General features: G+C 33.8%; 2 protein-coding genes across 2 annotated transcripts in view; one reads left to right on the top strand and one right to left on the bottom strand.

Annotated features, from left to right (window-relative positions):
* LOC123555179 (uncharacterized) overlaps nt 1-20,392 on the bottom strand; it is a 202,738-nt gene that overhangs the window by 178,644 nt on the left and 3,702 nt on the right. The window lies entirely within an intron of this gene.
* LOC123555138 (centrosomal protein of 63 kDa-like) overlaps nt 1-20,392 on the top strand; it is a 214,065-nt gene that overhangs the window by 70,473 nt on the left and 123,200 nt on the right. The gene's annotated exons all lie outside the window — the stretch shown is intronic.

A 20,392-nucleotide genomic window follows, 5' to 3' on the forward strand; every position in this document is an offset into this window, starting at 1 on the left:
TATCATTTTGATAAATACCCCTTTTGACAGTTAATGGTACTGTCCAAAAGGAAAGATGGACAAGTTCATTATAGAAATTCAGCATGGTAAGGGTTAACACAAGTGTAGTTAGCAGGGAATCATCAATTAATAAACATACTATGAATTTTTAGCCTTCGCTACGATTTTACTTACTGACACTGTTACGGAACTCATCTCTTGGAATACCTTGTCAAAACATCTATGCAGGCATTTGACCAAGGAAATGGTTGCTTTATGCCAGTCAGCTATTTCAGTCACTTAACAAAATGGCTGGGAATGAGCTCAACAGCCTCGTGGGAAGTGCCGTAATAAAGTTTGAATACCAGATACCCAAATTTTCAAATAAAATCTTCACAAATAGGCTAGTATACCTTTTGCTTTTTATGATAGGGTGCAACTAGTGTCATTTTATAAAAAAATAAATCTATCATGGACCTAGCAGAAAGGTAAAATCGCAAACTTAGACCAAGAAAGCAGTTTCCGCTAACAAAAAGTTTATAAGTCTGTGTCCTTTATTCTCTTCCTGTTCCAAAACTCCGATAGTGATATATCAAATGACGGTATTGTAGTACCAGAAAAGTTCCGAATTATCACATTTTCTTTACAATTTACGACTTTCGTATGTTGTTAGAAGAGGCACTTTGAGACACCAGAAAATCGCTAAGTAAAATAAGTTAGATGTAATCAAATTTCAGCTGACAGGGCGACCATCTTGGTGTAAATGTTTTAGGCATTATCGGCACATTAGTCTAGGCAAATGAAGTCTTTTGGAAAAAACGATATGACAAACAGCAACCTGTTAAAAGTACTTTAAGCAGAGAGTTCATATTATACTAAATATTAGATCTTAAAGCATTTTAATTTTTGAAGTACACAAAACACCACTTGATCCGGCATAATTTGCTTGAGCACCACTGGGCTCAAACAAGCAATAGATTTAAACCCATTCATTTCCTTGTATTGGCCGGGTGAGTGTACGTAGATCATTGAAACCCGGCCTAGAAAGGTTCATTTAAACAATATATGTGTGGTGCATCTTTTTTCCTTGTTTTATACTATACACCTATTTAGATCATAATTGAAACCCTAGAAAGGCCCATTAAAGCAATATAATGTGTTCCCAGCTATTTTTCTTATATTGGCCTATATTTTGAGCATGTAAACCCAAGAAAGGCCCACTCAAGCAATATATATGTGATCCAAGCCATTTTCTACGTATTGGCCTATATTTTGATTGCTCAAAACCCTGGAAAACTCATGCATTGAATTGTGATCTCAAATGATCAACGCTTTTACTATTTATAGAATCTGACCTGTTACATGTATACAGTTTTCAAAACAACTACAGAAGGAATACTAGACTAGCTCCTAGACTATGATATATCTTTTTACATTTTTATGGTTGAATGTAGTGAACTGAGCCAGTCTATATCCTATGTCCAATATCGTGTGAAAATCTCTAAAATAGACTGGCTTTTGTCTCTTTGAAATTGAATTTGTCAAAAAAAGGAAAAATATAGAAATATAGTTATTATCAGTCTAGTGGCTAGTCTAAAGGAATACTTGTAGGGCACTTCTATATTATACTTTGAGGATGACAGTCTCTAAATTAGCAATTTATCTCAATAAGCAGTGTGAAAAAGGAACAGTTGGCTTCGTAATTTGACAGCATGAAATTTATTACGAACACCATCGATTCAGACACTGCTGATACAAAATTTTTGCCTGTTAAAATACGTCTTGAAAATAGAAATTCCCAATTGAGCTAATATTGGTAAACAGCATTTCCAGCAGTACAACTTTATGAAAGAAAGAAATGCATTCTTCTTCTGTATTTTAAGAAACATATATGAGCCGTGCCATGAGAAAACCAACATAGTGGGTATGCGACCAGCATGGATCCAGACCAGCCTGCGCATCCGCGCAGTCTGGTCAGGATCCATGCTGTTCGCTTTTAAAGCCTATTGGAATTGGAGAAACTGTTAGTGAACAGCATGGATCCATGCTGGTCGCATACCCACTATTTTGGTTTTCCCATGGCACGGCTCATATCGTTCTACAGTGCTGTGATTTGGTAAGCATTAAAAGTTTCGTAATTGTAAAGATAGAAATGGAGCAGTCAATTATAGGTTGAGATTTATTCTTTAATCTGATTATTTTTGGAAAGCTTTTGATTTTGAATAATTATGCAAAGGTATGATTACCAATCAGAATCACTTAACCTCTGTCATTTTCTTTATAGAAGTAGATAACCTAAGCAATCTGCTCTATTTGTGATGCAAGAAAAAGGCCATTGACTTCAGTTACTAATCGTTCAAGATAATATGTCAGTAGGGTAAATAGTGTGTAAATACTTTTAATATTTTGATTACACTGGTTTTTTTCTGTCAAATAAAATATGAATATTTTTTTATTATTACATACTTATTTAATAACTCTGTTGAGTTTCATTCAGTGGAACCTGAAGCGTCAATGTTTTTCCATATTGACGTTCAAATTTCATATCTGGTGTGTGATGTCATTTGTGACGTCAGTTTCATGCATGTCGTCACGTTTAAAAGTTCTATAACGATGGTATTTTCAATTTCACCCAGGCTTAAATTAACAACAGATTTGTATCATTTATATTATATAATGATTTTAGGCATAGATGCATGTGTAATAAAAAGATTATTAGATTTGCATCATTTTCAATACAAGTCTAATTATTTATACCACATATTTCCGCCTAAGTGTATAAATTGTGTTAAAACGTGGTTTTGCTATAAAATATTTCGATTCTAATATGCCCTTAATCTAAAACAGTTAATAAAATATAGTAGCGCTCTTTTTTGGTCGCAATAAAAAAACATTGACATCACAGCACATAAATGTGACGTCATTGTAGTGTAAGAGTGTTTTAACAGAGAAAAGCATATTAGAATAACCTATAATTAGTAAATTAGTTCGCTCATATAAAATAAAAATACGTTTATATAGCATTTCCCTATTGACACATTATCCTGAACGGTTTGTACCTAAATAGACTCTGAGATTATAACAGATAATATTCCCAACATGGGGACCAGTCATTAAGATTGTTACTCTTATCAGTTTCCATAAGGGAGCAATAATTATTAGAAAAAAGATAAAAATCATCATAAAAACAATATAAGTTGTTGAAGAATAATTATGCTAATCAAGGCTGTTTGTGAATGGTTCGGCTTAATTGCGAACTATTTCATAGGCAGAGATCATTCTTTTTGTCCTTTTTAAGGAAATAAATTTCTCTGTCAGGAATAAAACATAATGTGGAATTCATGTATTCCATAACATTTCATGTGTTTATGGCATACATGCTGTCTAAAATATTGTTTGATCTTTTATTTAGTGCTATAAATTGCCACATATTGGCTAGCACCCAATGCACTCAAATTACGAGACTTGATTTTAGGTCAGTCGCTGCTCAATGAATTTATTTCCAACTGTTGAATCATTATTACATTTTAGCATCAAAATACAGTAATAATTGAATGTTGTGTACAATATTCACTAAAGTTGTCAACATTTGACAAAGAGATACAACTACAACAACAACAAAAACCAACATCTGTCATCGGAGTTAGATTCTCAGTCAGTTCACAAAGTTTAAAGAAATTCTGCCCGTAGAAATTTTTTGCCCGATATAATACATATAGGCAACTGTTGCATTTCTCCTTAATTATATTCGTGAAATGGGTTATATTCATTAGTGAACACTTTTTTACCGACTTTCTCTGAGTGCTAACAATTAGAAAGAAATTATATGAGCCGTGCCATGAGAAAACCAACATAGTGGGTATGCGACCAGCATGGATCCAGACCAGCCTGCGCATCCGCGCAGTCTGGTCAGGCTCCATGCTGTTCACTTTTAAAGCCTATTGGAATTGGAGAAACTATTAGCGAACAGCATTGATCCAGACCAGACTGCGCGGATGCGCAGACTGGTCTGGATCCATGCTGGTCGCATACCCACTATGTTGGTTTTCCCATGGCACGGCTCATATAACGGAATAGATACTGTCAACTCATTATCTAACGTAAACATCAGCGAAGCTCAGTCAGCGATTTGGAACTGTTATAATCAACTTGGATGCAAAAAAATCGGGGAAAAACTTCTTTGAACTTGTAGAAATTAATTAAATTTTATGTAGAAGGAAGGTATTTCTTGTCATAATTTTGGAAAGAACTGCAGGAAAATAGAAAACAACAGCTGAAATTTGTTGATGTTTTCTTTTCCGCCCAAAGTCTCGCATCGCAATGGTTCTACGTTTTGGGTATTATCAGTTATCAGGTGGATTTGTTAATCAGATTTTCCAAAATATTTCCTATGTTTTTTGGTGAATATCAAGTGCATATTTTGAATGTGTTGAAATATTTATTGTGTTAAATATTTTGGCAGAAACCTGTTATATGAAAGGAGCTGTAAAATGATTAAATGGACCATATATTTTACATTAGGCAGAACAGAATTTACTGTTTTTGTGTTCTTGGAGTTCAGAATTTACTATCTAGTATTTCATCTAGTCAGCCCGCCGGCTTAGCTCAATAGGGAGAGCGCAGATCTACGGATCTCGGATTCGTGAGTCCTGGGCGAAGCGTATGTTCTCCGTGAAGATTTGATAAATTTTAGGTTAATGAAGTTTCTGGCTTCTCATCACTTTCACATAACCATTTTTAGCTTAAAATTAAAGAGGGGTAAATTATTTTTGTTTTGAATTACCCAATTCTGCTGGTTTCTCGAATGGTGACAATGTTTAAAGGGGCACCTGTTGTTTTACAGTCTGGAATGTTAGCTTTGATTGCACCAAATCTCACTAACCCCTTGAAACCAGTACTAAAGCTGTGTTTAAAATAGGCAAGTGAAATTTGGCAATTCAGCCAAATTGAAATAAACAAACAAAAGTTTGTAACAAAAACAGTAAAAATATAACTGAACATTAGCCAGACCTACTGAAAATGGAGACAAGGAAGAACATATTTTTGTAGGAAGATAAGAAGTTCTAAAACAGGTAGTACCTGTCTACTAAATGTCAGAAGTTGTTGTCTGCTGTTACAGAAACTCAGTTTTACATGACTTTTACAATATTTCTCTGGCCTAATTGCTTGTTAACATGATGTCAGCTATGTTGTTTGCAGTTGTTTGTATATGTGTTGTTTACTGGCATCAAATTTGTTTTCTTCACTCACACAAAGTTTACATCCTGTAGAAATATTCCGCAACGTTTTTCATCAGTGAAATTAATTGATTATTAATTGGTGTGTACATGTAATATGTATTTTCTAGGGCTTGTTGGCATCAGCAAGCTTCCAGCTTATCAGTTATATATTTCATAGGTACCATAACTCTTGAATAACTGTTATCTGATTTACCTCCCTTTGTATGACTTGAAATGACTTGAAGTCTTATATTGATGATCCGGCAATATTCGTAAGGGGTTTTTTTTTCTTCAGGAGTCATTTCATGAGCATTGTTTATGTTTAAATGAAAAAAAATAATATAGATCTCCCAGAAAATGAGCAGATTAATGCACAGGGCATACCACATTTTAGTTTGACACATTGTTTCCATATACAATACATGATTGTTTTTTCTTGTTGTTTTTTCAAGAAAGTTTCACCGAAATATTCATTTCTCAGAGCATCATTCGTTTCCAGTTGTACATAACTAATTGATCATTCAGTCAGCTTTGACATATTTTTGCCAGATCTGATTTGAATTTTGACAGTTAATTAGTGCCACCATTGTCCTGTTTATTATATGTAAGAAACCTCATAGTGGCTTGTTCCCCCTGGAGATATATAAGGTTTCTGGTTTAGGACAATGGCAATAAAAGCATGTCATTTTGTCAGAATTGACAGCAAGGACGAGGTTATTAGCCATGTTCTGCAGAACTGTTCTTCTCTTAGAAATCAAAGATGACAATATTTGGTTATTTGATAGAGCATTCAGAAATAGGTTTTATTTCTCCATGTTCCAGGGCTCAAATAGGTTTTATTTCTCCATGTTCCAGGGCCTATTATCGTATGACAGTTGGACTGAATAATAGAAAATATTCCTTTTACTATAACTTTGTCTATAGCTTACTCATTTTGCTGAAATTTTATTGAGCCATTATTAGCAACAAAATGAAGATTTTTGCAAAGTTTAATTGCAGTCCGTGCAAATTTGACAATGCCAGAGCAAAATAAAAATCACAATTTGAAGCCTTAGTTTAAATTTGAGACATTGAAGTTCCTGAAGGCTTTAAATTTGATATAAAAACAGATAAAACTGCTGTACAAATACATGTTACGCATAATTACATGGTTAGAAAAGCACTACTTTCATAAATGAACATGAACTTACACTTTTAGAGCCATAAAGGAAGGTAATAAAAACAATAGAATCAATTACATTTTCTACTGTGTTAATCAATATTCAGAACTTTGAAAAATATTAGAGAAAACAGTTATGGAAAATAGGATTAACAAGAAGTTAATATTGTTTATGTTCATATCAAAAAATGTGGCTGCCACATTTTAAACAAAGGCATTATGAGCCTTTAAGCATTGATGAATATTTGCCTTGCACACAATGCATTCTGGGTATAATTTAGTCTCAGCGAAATGGTCAGGTGGTCTTTAATTTTTTTAATATTTCTAAATTTCTAATTTATTTTTACTTACTAAAGATTCATATAAAGCAAAATTCCTGGGTATGGCTTATGATTATGTATGATATTAGGAAAAAAATAGACATAATTACATGAAATTTGAATGGCTTCAGGGGAACCTCTTATGAACAGGGATTATGAGCACCATTGGAGAAATTGTTATTTGGACACCAAAACTTTTTTGGGGATGAAAATTTAAAAACATCTACGGTATGTTGAGAATATTATTTTGCTGTTTGCTCTAAATCATATTTAAGTTTGGAACTGTTTATAGCTAATACAGGTAAAAACTTGCTTTTTGCATTTGAAATACAGTTAACCCAAATATCATGCTGGACACGATTTATTCTGCCTTTGCGACCATTGTAGATACCTCCTTGCAGTCTGATCATGATCTGCACTGTTCACCATTCAGTCAGTATCTTTTTGCTAAGCACCCCATTAAACAGTTAATGGAACTGTCCAAATTTTGAGAGATGGACAAGTTCATTGTAGAAATTTAGCAGGGTCAGGGTTAAACTTGTCTTAAGTGGTCGCCTGTATTAGGCAGCCACTTCCCAAATTGACGTGTTTCTTGTAATTTCCACCTGCCGTAAGCAGCCACAGTCAGTGTCTCTTGGTTGGCTGCTTAAAGATCTGACTGTAATACTATATTTAGGTCCTAAAATATACCAGGCACACTTTCTGAAGGAAAAAAAGTCTTATATTGTTTCAAATTTGTATAAGTTATAAGTTGAATACAGCAGTTTTAAGATATTAATTTTGAGCGAGCATTTAAGTGAACAGTTCGTGCACCATTAAAGTTGATGTAACAACTGTATGTGAAAAAGAATGGCCAGATTTGAATGAAATGGAGCAATTCCATTTGCAGAGCAACTTGGCTGAACTGTAACTAGGGATACACAGGGAAAATATACTAAAAGCAATTTATACATATATGGAATTTAATATCTAATGCAGAAATTCTCCAGAGGGATTAATTTCCACTTTATTATCCTAAAACAATTAGTTGTTGGCAAAAGATATTTAAATGGACATTTATATTACCCTATCATCAGAGACATTATTTGTTGTAAACAGTGAAGTCTTTTAGTGTTTTCTCTTTGATGATTTTATGAGTTTTTAGGTTCCATTTGATTGTCCAACCAGTAATTGAATTTTAGATTGATGGTTTATTGGTTAGAAATACAATATAGATTGTTTGAAAAGAGATATTTGCATAATAATTATTCATTATTAGATTAATACTGTAAAATCATTTAATTTCGCAGGCATAAAATTTTGTGGTTTTGGTCAAAACGGCATTTTCTTGGGGATGTGAATTTGTGGATTTCAATTTCTGAACATAAAATGAATGGGAATTTTACTTGTTCGTTGGGATTAAATTTCGTGGATTGACTCAACCACAAAATCCATGAAAATTAGTCCACCAGGAATATTAATGATTTCACAGTATTGAGAAACATGCATGAGTTCTGCTAAACTTTATATTTGTGATATTAACGGATAATAGAACAAGTGAATTAGTTAAGATTTGTAAATTATTGGGGAGTTGCACCATCTAAACAATTAAATTATTTTTTTTCATCTTTTGCCATATGGTATATTCATGTAGAGAGCCGTAACATTCCCTAATAATATGCTGGTGCAGGTATAAAATTTTGCGAGTTTGGTAGAGATTCTCTGGAAGGGCAAGCATCTATTAAAGGTCCAATACTAAGGAAAGTGAACATTTTAATTTCTTTTCAAAAGCACAGAAACTATTTCATTTTATTGGAAAATGAAAGCTGGTATGTAGAAATCGAAATAAATCGCAGTATATGTACAATTATTTTTCTATGAAGTATGAAGAAAGTTAAAAGACCTGGGGGGTCATTCTGTCGATTCATTGAAATTTCAACATAATACACATACATTTCTTTGAGTTCCAAAGACCTTCTGTAAATTTTGACCTGCCAATCTTCATTATTTAGTGTCTTGCAGAAGTCTATGCACTGGCTATGAAAAAAATTGCCAACTCTCTTTGCCTTAGTAATGGACCTTTAAAGGCCAAAAAAATGAAATTTTATATTGAGTGTTTGAGTGTTTTAATTTTAGTTTTTCTTAGTGCAGACTTCATATCAAACTTCTAATAATGTAATTTTAACATTTTATAGGTGTAGATCAACTTTATGTATCGAGGTGTGTCTGTACTTTTAGCACATAAACTGTGGTAGATAAATCAGGCCTCACTAATGTCCTAGAATTATACTGCCGTACTGCTGGTATTTACTTAATAGGACCTAGGTTTATATTTATTTTTCTTTTTGTTAGGGGGTTGGGGGGAATATGTGGAGAGGTGCATTTATCAGGGGGTATGGTGTTAATTAGAGAAAATATGGTATAAATCATATTTTAAATAATTGTTGCTACTGATGCATCAAAAAATATGACAAGCATGCTTCTTAGAATTTTTCTGCAAGCTGAACAATGTGTAGAATGTGCATCCAAGTAGAAGATAGCGGAACTATAAACACAAATTCTACTCAGCATTTCTGTGAGGTGCAAATGGAAATACTGCAGCAAGGCTGAAATAATAAAGTAGAATTATACACAAAGCTCATTGTTTGTTAAAAGGCAGGCTCACATGATGAAATTTTAGTCCCAGAACGATTCTCAAAAACAGAAGTACAAAACAATCTTACTGTTCTTCAAAGAAATTTCTTTTACAATATTCCTGTTTTAAAGTAATTCAAAGTTCAGGAAATTTCATACAGTCGAACTTAGTTAACTGGAACTTGTCGGGACCGACAGAATTAGTTTGAGTTGTCAGTAGTACAAACCTTCAAACAGGATACGTTACACCGGGATTTTGCTGAAACCTGACGATGAGCTAGTTCAAGTAAAGGGTAGTGTTTAAATTATCCTAGTTGGAGCAAATGAAGTTTGACTGTATTTCATAAAACATTGGCTCTTTATTCCTTATACTTATAAAACAATGGAGTTTGGTTCCTTGTCAAACAAAATATTGGATTTATGGTTCACGATATACCTATAAAACATTGGTTTTTGATTTCTTATATTACTTTTTGGTTCCAGAAAGTTGATCCATACAAAGAAGTATAAAGTACACAGAATGGCAAATGGCTGTAATCTGGCGTGATCTCATGTCAGAGCGTGAATCGGCGTTATCTTAGTAAAAACAAAACATCGGCGAGCATGGAGTTACAATTTGTACCTTTAAAACTACATTTAAAATATACGTTAGCTTCTAAAACAACATTAGTTTAATGTGAAATATAGTCTTAAGACACAAAGTACAGGTTTATTGCCATCAAGAGAAGCGTGGTCATACGGTGATAATTAATTTACCGATGAATAATTGCTTTCGCATACAAAATGGCGCATGGAGAAAGCGTCACTTCCGGTAAACGAGATCTCATTCAGTTATCACGGGATGTTGGCGAGATTTGTTCTATATGCCTTTCAAGTTGCCGATCTATTTATTTTTATAGCTCTTTGATCCATACAGGGTTTTTAATAGATTCAATGTTTAATGATATTTTGCAAACAAGAGAAATGTTCTTATTTAAGAAGCATTCATTCGTTTTTAAGTTTCTTGCACTTTAAAGGTTCATAAATGCATTCGAAATTTCTCACAGAAGAAACTTTAATTTTTTACCATTTCCTTACGCTTTAAAAGCTTGCATGACTGCCGTTCATTGTACTTAAAAATAGACTACAGCATGATGCAAAACTGAAATTCAATAAAACCAGAGGAGAAATTTATGTAAATGATGGAATGGTTTCAGTTTTCAGATTACTGTTTTAGTTTTCTGGCTTTCTGTTGTACAAATAGTATAGCTTTGGCTCCCGGCCTAGCATAATGGTTATTTTTAACCCTTAATTACCCAGCGAACTTGTCCATCTTCCAATTTGGACAGTTCCATTTACTGTTAAAAGGGGAGCATACTAAGAAGATACTGGCTGAATAGCGAACAGTGAACAGTGAAAATCATGATCAGACTTATGGACGTGCAGGCTGATCATGATCTACGCTGGTTGCAAAGTCAAAACCAATCGTGTCCAGCATGGTAAGGATTATAATAATTACTGGAAACCTTTACCTGCTGGCATCAAGTGATTTAGCCTTTGTGGCTAGTACGGACCAGCTGGCACTGTTAACTATTCAATTAGTAAATTTTCAATGAATGTTAATTGATATATTAAATAAAGTTAATTAAATACATTTGATGAGAATTTTGTACATTTTAAGTAAAACTATCTAAAAATGAAATATTTAAGTGAAAGATGGCTATAGGATATCTTTAAGGTTATGTAAGTTGCCAAATAACATAAAAATTCACACCATATATAATAATGATTATAATTTAACGACAATTTGTACTTAAATGTGAAATTTGAACAAAAATTTATATAGCGTACCTAGGACACAGTAACAGTGTGTGTTAAGTATGGAAATAGTCTTATATAAAACAGAATTTATAAAAGATTAGGTGTTTGTGACCTAACTGTCTGAAACAGACGGGGACCCTTGAGAAAAGATCTTTGATACAAGCTTTATGATCAGTAATAGTTGCAAAATATTGTATTATATAATATTTACAAAGGAAAAAAATTCAGGATTAAGCTGGTCTCCAGGGCAATTTATTCTTCTACATTCAATTTTCTGTTTTAGATGGACAACTTTTGCATGAAATTGCCTTAGGAAAGATAGGATGCTGTGACGATTAGAAAAAAAATTCAGATACAAATAATGGACTTTTATTGTAACATTGTGAAAGTACATAGGGGTGACCGAGATTTTCAGTATTCCATAAGGATATACCCAATTAATTTTCATCAATATAACGTGAAATAATGTTCCAATAGATAGAGAGATATTATCAGTTTACGATGATTTTCCATCCATTGTCGGAAGTCGACGTTATGCAATATCTGAGTTCCAGTTGCCCCCAGTCTGTTGTCATTTGAATTTGTTATGCAAGAACATTATCCTAGGATATGAATTGTGATAGAGTTAATTGGATGTGCAGGTTTCCTGACAAATTTGATGTAGCAGATTTATGGTATATTCCCTAATTAAACGTACTGTCATAAATAATGTTTAATGATGCTGAATTTCATGCTGATTTTCATGCTGATACTTTTATTGTTTATTTATTTTATTTATTTGGGTTTTACGGCGCACCAACACAGTATAGGTTATATGGCGCCAAACAGGACTACACATTTTGATTTCACATTTCATTTACATCGAAATAAAAACATGAGGTATTTTATTGGTCAGCAGATTTAAGAGTTAGGTCCATGTTTCGGAGAAAAGTTTGAATATCACCAAATCATAGAAAGAAAGCATTATTTTACATGAAAAAAAAACAGTATATAAAAACTTGTATATTATTGTACAAAAACAGTGTCAATTAAATTTACTCATATATGTATTGAATTGCAGAAAGGGACTGCATGAAGGGACCACACTTCTGGACAGTTCAGCGCCTTTAAAAACTCACCATTTTTAAAAAACTGTTACATTTCTTTGTTTTGATGTTTTGTGTTCAACCCTGGACTGATGAGTTGTTTGTCAAGATGTTGTTGTTTACTAATAATTTCTGTTGTTTTGTGATATACCTTATAATCATGCATTTAGTTTGACAAGGAGATTTAAATCATAAGTTATTGCATCCTCCGTTATGAATATATATTGTATCCTTTACATAAATGCATGCATTGGATGGTCAGGTGGTACAAATACAAAACACTGATTGGATGAGAAAAAATAAGTATAGAATAATTATTGATATTGCATCTAAGAATTTATTCCTATATTCAAATAAGCAATATTGCTGTCTGTATAAGGTCCACAGTTTAATACTAAGTGAAAAGCCTATGTTGCCAGGCTGTGTTTAGACCACCATGCTTTTGTTGATGGTTGCCAATTATGGTGTAATTTAGGTATGGGAGGTAGGGGAGAAGGTGAAATGACCCACTGGGATAATAAAGGAGCAGGGCTAAACTTGTGACCAATATCAGTATTGTTTCCATACCTTTTACAATACTAAATTACTGTTTTCCTGTTTAAATGAAATTTATCAAGCAGTTGAATGACAATGATTTTCATCAGAGATGATGGGAAGCTGTAATCAAATATTTAATTTGATGACAGCAGAGAAGTGTTTCCCAGGTGAAGAATATTACAGCCAGTGAATGTTGCAGTGTTTATTGATTGTTTTTAACTAGGAGTACAAATGTATCCCTTAGTCCTATTTAATTACTCATTTAAAAAGACTGAATTTGAAGGCTGCAACTTACATATTGATTGTATTATACTTGTCAGGGAAGACTCAGACAATTAATTTAGTTCACAACCATTTTCATAATATTTTCTATGTTTGGAGCGTTTTCTTCATCTTGCGACTTTAGTTGATTAATGTTTTACTGTATATAATAAAATAATAACCCTTGCCCTACTAAATTTCTATAATGAACTAATTATTGTTAAAAAAGTTGCATACAAAAAGGATACTGACTGAATGGGGAACAGTTCAGATCTTGGTCTGCACTGGTTGCAAAGGCAGAATCACTAATCTAAAGGTTAATGTAATATAATCCTAATACACCTTTTAAACGCACAATTCCTACACTGTTATTTGTCCTTTCAAGCTTTGCTCTCGTTTCTTCTTAAGGGAGAGGGTCCCTAATGGTAATCAGTGGTTTCAGTGAGATTACGTATTTTTGTATTGTTTTTCGGCATTTTTCAGTCAATAATGAAGCTGACATGCAAACATTTAAATTGACTTTCCGTTCAAACTGGAGAACGCCAGAATTGCATATGGATTGAGAATACGTGCTTGTGCGGAAATTTCCAATTTTCATTACGGGTCCACTACCTTATATTCAATAAAATTATATATTATGCTTTAAAAAATTTTTCAAATAATCTTAAAAGTCGTAAGTTTAAGATGCCAAGTCTTAAAGCTACGGTTTCTGACTGTCTGGTATTTCAGAAAAGAACGAAAAGTAATTTGTAGGAAACGAAAACATTAGCAAGGTGGTTTTGTAATCTGTGTGAATTTAGTTCAGAATGTGACAGGATTGTGTGACATGCGTTAGAATCAGAAGATGAAAATTTAATCTGTAATTTTCATAATTAGTATTAAATTTGACCTTAAGGAAAATTTCATCAAATTACGTGACATTGAACATTGCATTAGTTTCGACTTTTGACAGAATAAGGAACAAAACATTGTGACAAAGGTTGCTGACTTGTTATAATCAGAGAAGTTCTTGGAAAGATAATCCTAAACTTTCAAAATGGGTTAAAGGCCCACACTATTTTGGTCCTTTAAAGATATGCAGCACAAATTAGATATTTAAATTAGCCATGTACATTTCACTGAACTGCACCAACAGAAGTAGATAGTACTTCAGTATACTTGGAACTTTATTATACACTGATTTTACAAAATGTAGTATGTCCAATTACTTCCCTTTAGTAAGTCTGGTAAAGTCTTTCTATACATTAGCAAAAAAAAGCACAACTTCGAGAATCATTGTGTATCTTAAAGAGTTAAGTTTGAATTAACACTCGCCATTTGAAATTTATACATTTCTGTCTACAGAATGTGAAACTATAATAAAGCATTTAAATGTAATTTTTGCGCAAAAATGAGAATATTTGCACTGGGCCCCTTTGTAGAATAATTAAAAAAAATTGCACAATGTGTGTACACTGAAAAATTGTGTTGCTGGACATATTTTAGGTTAATGTAAATTACAGTACAAGTTCACACAGGGTCATTCAAAGTCATTTCTTTGGACACAGAGAAAATCTAATGGAGAAAGGCTCTCTATTTTCTGTAATTCAATTCTTACCAACACCATCCAAAAGAACTTTTGTTGTCTCACCATTAAATAAGACAAATGATGAAAAATGGCCTGGTTTCTATGAGATACTGAATGTTTTATCATCTTTGCATTCTAAAGAGAGGAACTGTTTTTCTTGGGCATTAAATATGAAAGACTCAGAACTTTACTTTGTACATATATACAAATTATCAAGTATATAATCAATATTGACCATTTAGGATAAAGTGTCAGTTGGTCAGATTGAAAGTTAAAGGTCGCTTGCCGGTCACCTCATTCATATGAGGAAGCAATTCAGATGGCTTATGGAGAGCAAGTGATTCTGCTTCGGTTCCCACCTGAGCCTGCCATGATATTTGTAGGGGCACCTTGGATCTTCTTCTAAAAACCCTCCATGTGACCCATAATGGTGTTGGTATAACATTTATTATATTACACTCGCTTACACATAGCTGCTTGTTTAGAGGCAGTCTCTTACAACTGTGTCAGGAAGTCGACTCTTTAACTCTGTGGTTGGAGCATATTGGAACCAGCACCTGAGCGAACCAGGTTTGAATACCGCCAAAGGCTGTTGGGATTTTTCATCATAAAATGCTACGCTGTTTGATTTGTTACGGCTTGAAGTCATAAGAATTAAAACCCATCAAAAAAAAATCTCAAAAGTTAAAAGTCTCTGAATATCATTCTTTTCACTTTTTCTTCCCAGTTACAAACACACTAAAAGTGCTTTTTAGTTCGACTATTCGAAGAATAGTCTAGCTATTCTACTCACCCTGGCGTCGGCGTCGGCGTCGGCGTCGGCGTCACACCTTGGTTAAGTTTTTGCATGCAAGTACATACAGCTATCATTTAAAGGCATATAGCTTTGAAACTTACTTATTCTTTTTCTAGGTCAATTACCAACCTCACTGGGTCAAGTTCCATAACTCTAACATGTATTTTGAGCAAATTATGCCCCCTTTTGGACTTAGAAAATTCTGGTTAAAGTTTTACATGCAAGTTACTATCTCCAAAACTAATGCAGATATTGAATTGAAACTTCACATGTGTCTTCGGGGTTATAAAACTAGTTGATAGCACCAAGTCCCATAACTCTGACCTTCATTTTAGCCAAATTATGCCCCCTTTTGGACTTAGAAAATTTTGGTTAAAGTTTTGCGTGCAAGTACATACAGCTATTACTAAAAGGCATATAGATTTGAAACTTATTTTTTCTTTTTCTAGATCAATTACCTACCTCACTGGTCAAGTCCTATAACTCTGACATGTATTTTAGCCAAATTATGCCCCCTTTTGGACTTAGAAAATCCTGGTTAAAGTTTTACATGCAAGTTACTATCTCCAAAACTAATGCAGATATTAAATTGAAACTTCACATGTGTCTTCGGGGTTATAAAACTAGTTGATAGAATCAAGTCCCATAACTCTGACCTTCATTTTAGCCAAATTATGCCCCCTTTTGGACTTAGAAAATTTTGGTTAAAGTTTTGCGTGCAAGTACATACAGCTATTACTAAAAGGCATATAGATTTGAAACTTATTTTTTCTTTTTCTAGATCAATTACCTACCTCACTGGGTCAAGTCCTATAACTCTGACATGTATTTTAGCCAAATTATGCCCCCTTTTGGACTTAGAAAATCCTGGTTAAAGTTTTACATGCAAGTTACTACCTCCAAAACTAATGCAGATATTAAATTGAAACTTCACATGTGTCTTCGGGGTTATAAAACTAGTTGATATAATCAAGTTCCATAACTCTGACATGTATTTTAGCCAAATTATGCCCCCTTTTGGACTTAAAAAAGTCTGGTTAAAGTTTTGCGTGCAAGTACAAACAGCTATTATTAAAAGGCATATAGATTTGAAACTTATTTATTCTTTTTCTAGGTCAGTTACCAACCTCACTGGGTCAAGTTCCATAACTCTTAACATGTATTTTGAGCAAATTATGCCCCCTTTTGGACTTAGAAAATTCTGGTTAAAGTTTTACATGCAAGTTACTATCTCCAAAACTAATGCAGATATGGAATTGAAACTTAACATGTTTCTTCGGGGTTATAAAACGAGTTGATAGCATCAAGTCCCATAACTCTAATATGCATTTTGGTCAAATTATGTCCCATTTCGGAACTTAAAACTCTTTTGATATTTAACATTTTGGGTAATAATTTCCTGCTTCTGTGACAATATTTCGAATAGTCGAGCTTGGCTGTCTTACGGACAGCTCTTGTTTAAATTAAAAAGAATGACGCAAATTGTGTGACTTGCTGCTTTTAGTGATCTGTTGGTTCCCATACTTGATTGATCTTTGAAGGTATCGTGTAATTTGATAAGTTCCTGTTGTTTGAGTAGCTAAGTATTTTCTAAAAGTGGTATTCTATAGTGACAAGAGAGATAAGAAGATTTGCATTTCGTTGCATCGAAACCGCTCAAACGTATTTATCAGGGAGTAAAGTGGTACTTATAGCGGCTGGTCCGACGGGGATTCATCTGTCACAGTGTCTACGATTTGTTTTAGAACATTCAGTAAAATCGTCACGTAATATTTTGTGTCATGCCACAAGTAATTAACTGTAATATATTAGTCTGGTGTACAGTAACACGTAATATATTTTGTGTTTAAAGCGAAATATAGTTACTGTATACGTCAGCGAAATTAGTTTAAATTGGCATAGAAACTTGTGTTAATTATGGCTTAAAGTCTTTAAAAAACCCAAATGTTTTAGATTCAAGATGGTTTAATTTTGGCAGTCATATTTCGTACAAAGTTACACTCAAAACCTGATGAACATACATGTAAAAAAATCAAAATTAAAAACCGGCTAGGAAACCCCTGCACTAGTAATCCGCCACTTACATATTTACCCTTATCATACTGGACATAACGACTGATTCTGCCTTTGTGACCAGTGTAGATCATGATAAACCTGCACATCTGTGCAGTCAGATCATGATCTGCTATGTTCGCCATTCAGTCGGTATCTTTTTGGTAAGTGACCCCTTTTAACAGTTAATGGCACTGTCCGTTTTGAAAGATGGATACTGTTCAAATTGAAAGATTGACAAGTTAGCAAGGTAATTAAGGGTTAAAACCTTCAGATTGCTGGCAGCAAGTAATTTTGCCTTTGCAACCAGTGTACATCAGGATCAGGCTGCACATCCAAGCAGGCTGATCTTGGTCTGCACAGTTTGCTATTCAGTCAGTAAATTTTTCATAAATACCCCTTTCAATTATAAATGGTACTGCTCAAATTGAGTGATAGACCAATCCGTTAAGCCTTGTGAGTGGGAGAAGCGACTTCTAGGTAGCTATGTCAGTGAAATTCCCAGAGCTGAAGACATTTTATTTCAGTGTACCCTTATCATTAAGCATCGACAAGTTAAGTAAACTGTAGCAAATTTTAGTTTTAACTAATTATGGCGGTGGAGTTTTATTCCAAATTTAGAATTTTGATAATGAGAATAATACTTACATTTCTATAGTGCTTTTGTTGGGTTTAATGTTGCACCAACACAATTATAGGCGATTTTCCAGCTTTGATGGTGGAGGAAGACAACAAGTGCCTCTCTGTGCATTATTTTATCACCAGCGGGCACCTGTGTAAAACCACTGACCTTTCGTAAGCCAGCTGGATAGCTTCCTCACATGAAGAATTCAGCGCCCCCAGAGAGGCTCGTACCTATAATATTGGGGACAGGCAAGTGATTGATAGTCAGTGACCTTAACCACTTGGCCATGTAGGCCCCCTACAGGGCTTTTGATTGTTGACCACAAAAGGACAATGAACCGTAAGCTGAGATTGAAACACATGCTGAGAATGAATCACAAGTGGAATATGAACCACAATACCAAAGTGGATTTTGTAGAATATTAACCACAAGCGGAGAATGAACCATGAGTACCAAATAGTAACCACAAGGGTAATATGAAAACCACAAGTGGAATATGAACCACAAATGGATGAGACATGCACACAGAAAATGAACCAAAGGTGGAATATAAAACACAAGTGAAGATCCAGAACTGCAAATTGAGAATGAAATAAAAGTAGCATATGAACAACAACTGGAGAAGAACCACAAGTGAAATATGTACCACAAGTGGAGAATGAATTAAAACATTATACATTACCATTTGCCTGCCAGAGATATGATAAGGAACATTTCACCTTATTTTGGGAGTTAGTCTTTAATGTGTATATTTTTAACACAGGCTAGGATTTATTTTGGATGTCTTCAGTTACCTTTCTTATTTATTTGAAGTTGTATGTTAATCCTTAATTGTTTTTACTTTTGAATCTTTGTTTATGCCACCACACATTTATGTGGGGGGCAGCTGTCTGTACATCCAACTACATCCTGAAATCTTGTGTATTCAACTACTCCCAGTCACTATTAGCCTGATATGCTTCAAACTAGCTAGATGTGCAGATGACCATAAAGGAAGGATATTTTTCTTCTTTTTTTTCCTGCTATTAGGGTCCTTTGATAGTTTTGCTATATAGAATATAGAGAAAAATCTTGAGAAATGATTTTGTGGGGGCATCCATTTCCAATGAACACAACTGTTAGATTTACCTTTAAATTTTTGTCTTTGTTTTTATTTTTAAAACCTTACTTTTACCCTTAAATCCTTGTTTTTACTTTTGTATCTTTGCCCTAATTTTTACTTTTGAATACTTTTCCTTAGTTTTTGCTCTTGGGAATCAGTGATTATAATTACCTTATCAAGGTGATATGCCATAGATTACACTGCACTAAACTCAGTCACCCCTGCTGATTGTTATAGGTTTTAAAAGAGAAATTTATTTTATGCTGGCATTAAAGCAGCTGGGAGTAATCACAGTTCGTGCATTTTATAATGCATTTTCACACACAGTACACACTTAATGAGAATATTATAGTATTTGTTTAATGGATGGATGATGATTCTGCTGTCATTAGTACTTTGAGCTTATTCTGTAAAATCAGTAAAATTCGTGTGTTCTAATTTTTGTTGATTTCATGGTTGTGTCAGTCTGTAACAGACCGGGAATCAAACCCAGAACCTCTCACACCTAAGGCAGACTGTCTATCACGTCGCTATAAAAGCTAGCTCAATATTATTACCTTTAGCCTGCTGGTGGCAAATGATTCTGGCTTTGCGACCAGTGCAGACCAATCTCAGCGTGCACATCCATGCAGACAATCATCTGTCCGCTATTCAGTCAGTAAATTTTCAGTAAACACCCCTTCAGATACTCCATGTCTACTAAACAATCAAGTTATCCCAAAGGATCTGTAATTCTGGGGATAAAAATACATTTAAATTGGCAATTTTCAAATAAACAAACATAAACAATTACATCATAAGAGATATTTCTTCAACAAAACTGTTTGGGTGCAATCTTCCTTACAAAAACCAAATATCCTCGGATGTTTATATTCATTGCAGAAATTTGTTGAAACAATCCAGTTCCTTGGAAAGCTACCATAAATTCAACTGAATAATTTTTTTCTTGTTCCTTTGTGTAGTTTAGATGTAGGAACAACTATTTTGAGGAGATCCATGATTGAATAGTGGCCATTTTTGTGTGACTACTAATCTAACATACTGTATATTGAACTAGTTACACCCCAAAATGCATGCAGCCATTATAATCTAAGACACTGTGTGTTAAGTTGGTTATTACCCCCTATAATGCATGCAGCCATTATATATATTATCTCAGACACTGTATGTTAAATTGGTTATTGCATCCTATAATGCATATAGCCATTATAATCTCAGACACTGTATATTAAGTTGGTTATTACACCCTATACTACATGCAGCCATTATAATCTGAG

Source organism: Mercenaria mercenaria, chromosome 7 (genome assembly GCF_021730395.1).
Source record: "Mercenaria mercenaria strain notata chromosome 7, MADL_Memer_1, whole genome shotgun sequence".
NCBI lineage: Eukaryota > Metazoa > Mollusca > Bivalvia > Venerida > Veneridae > Mercenaria > Mercenaria mercenaria.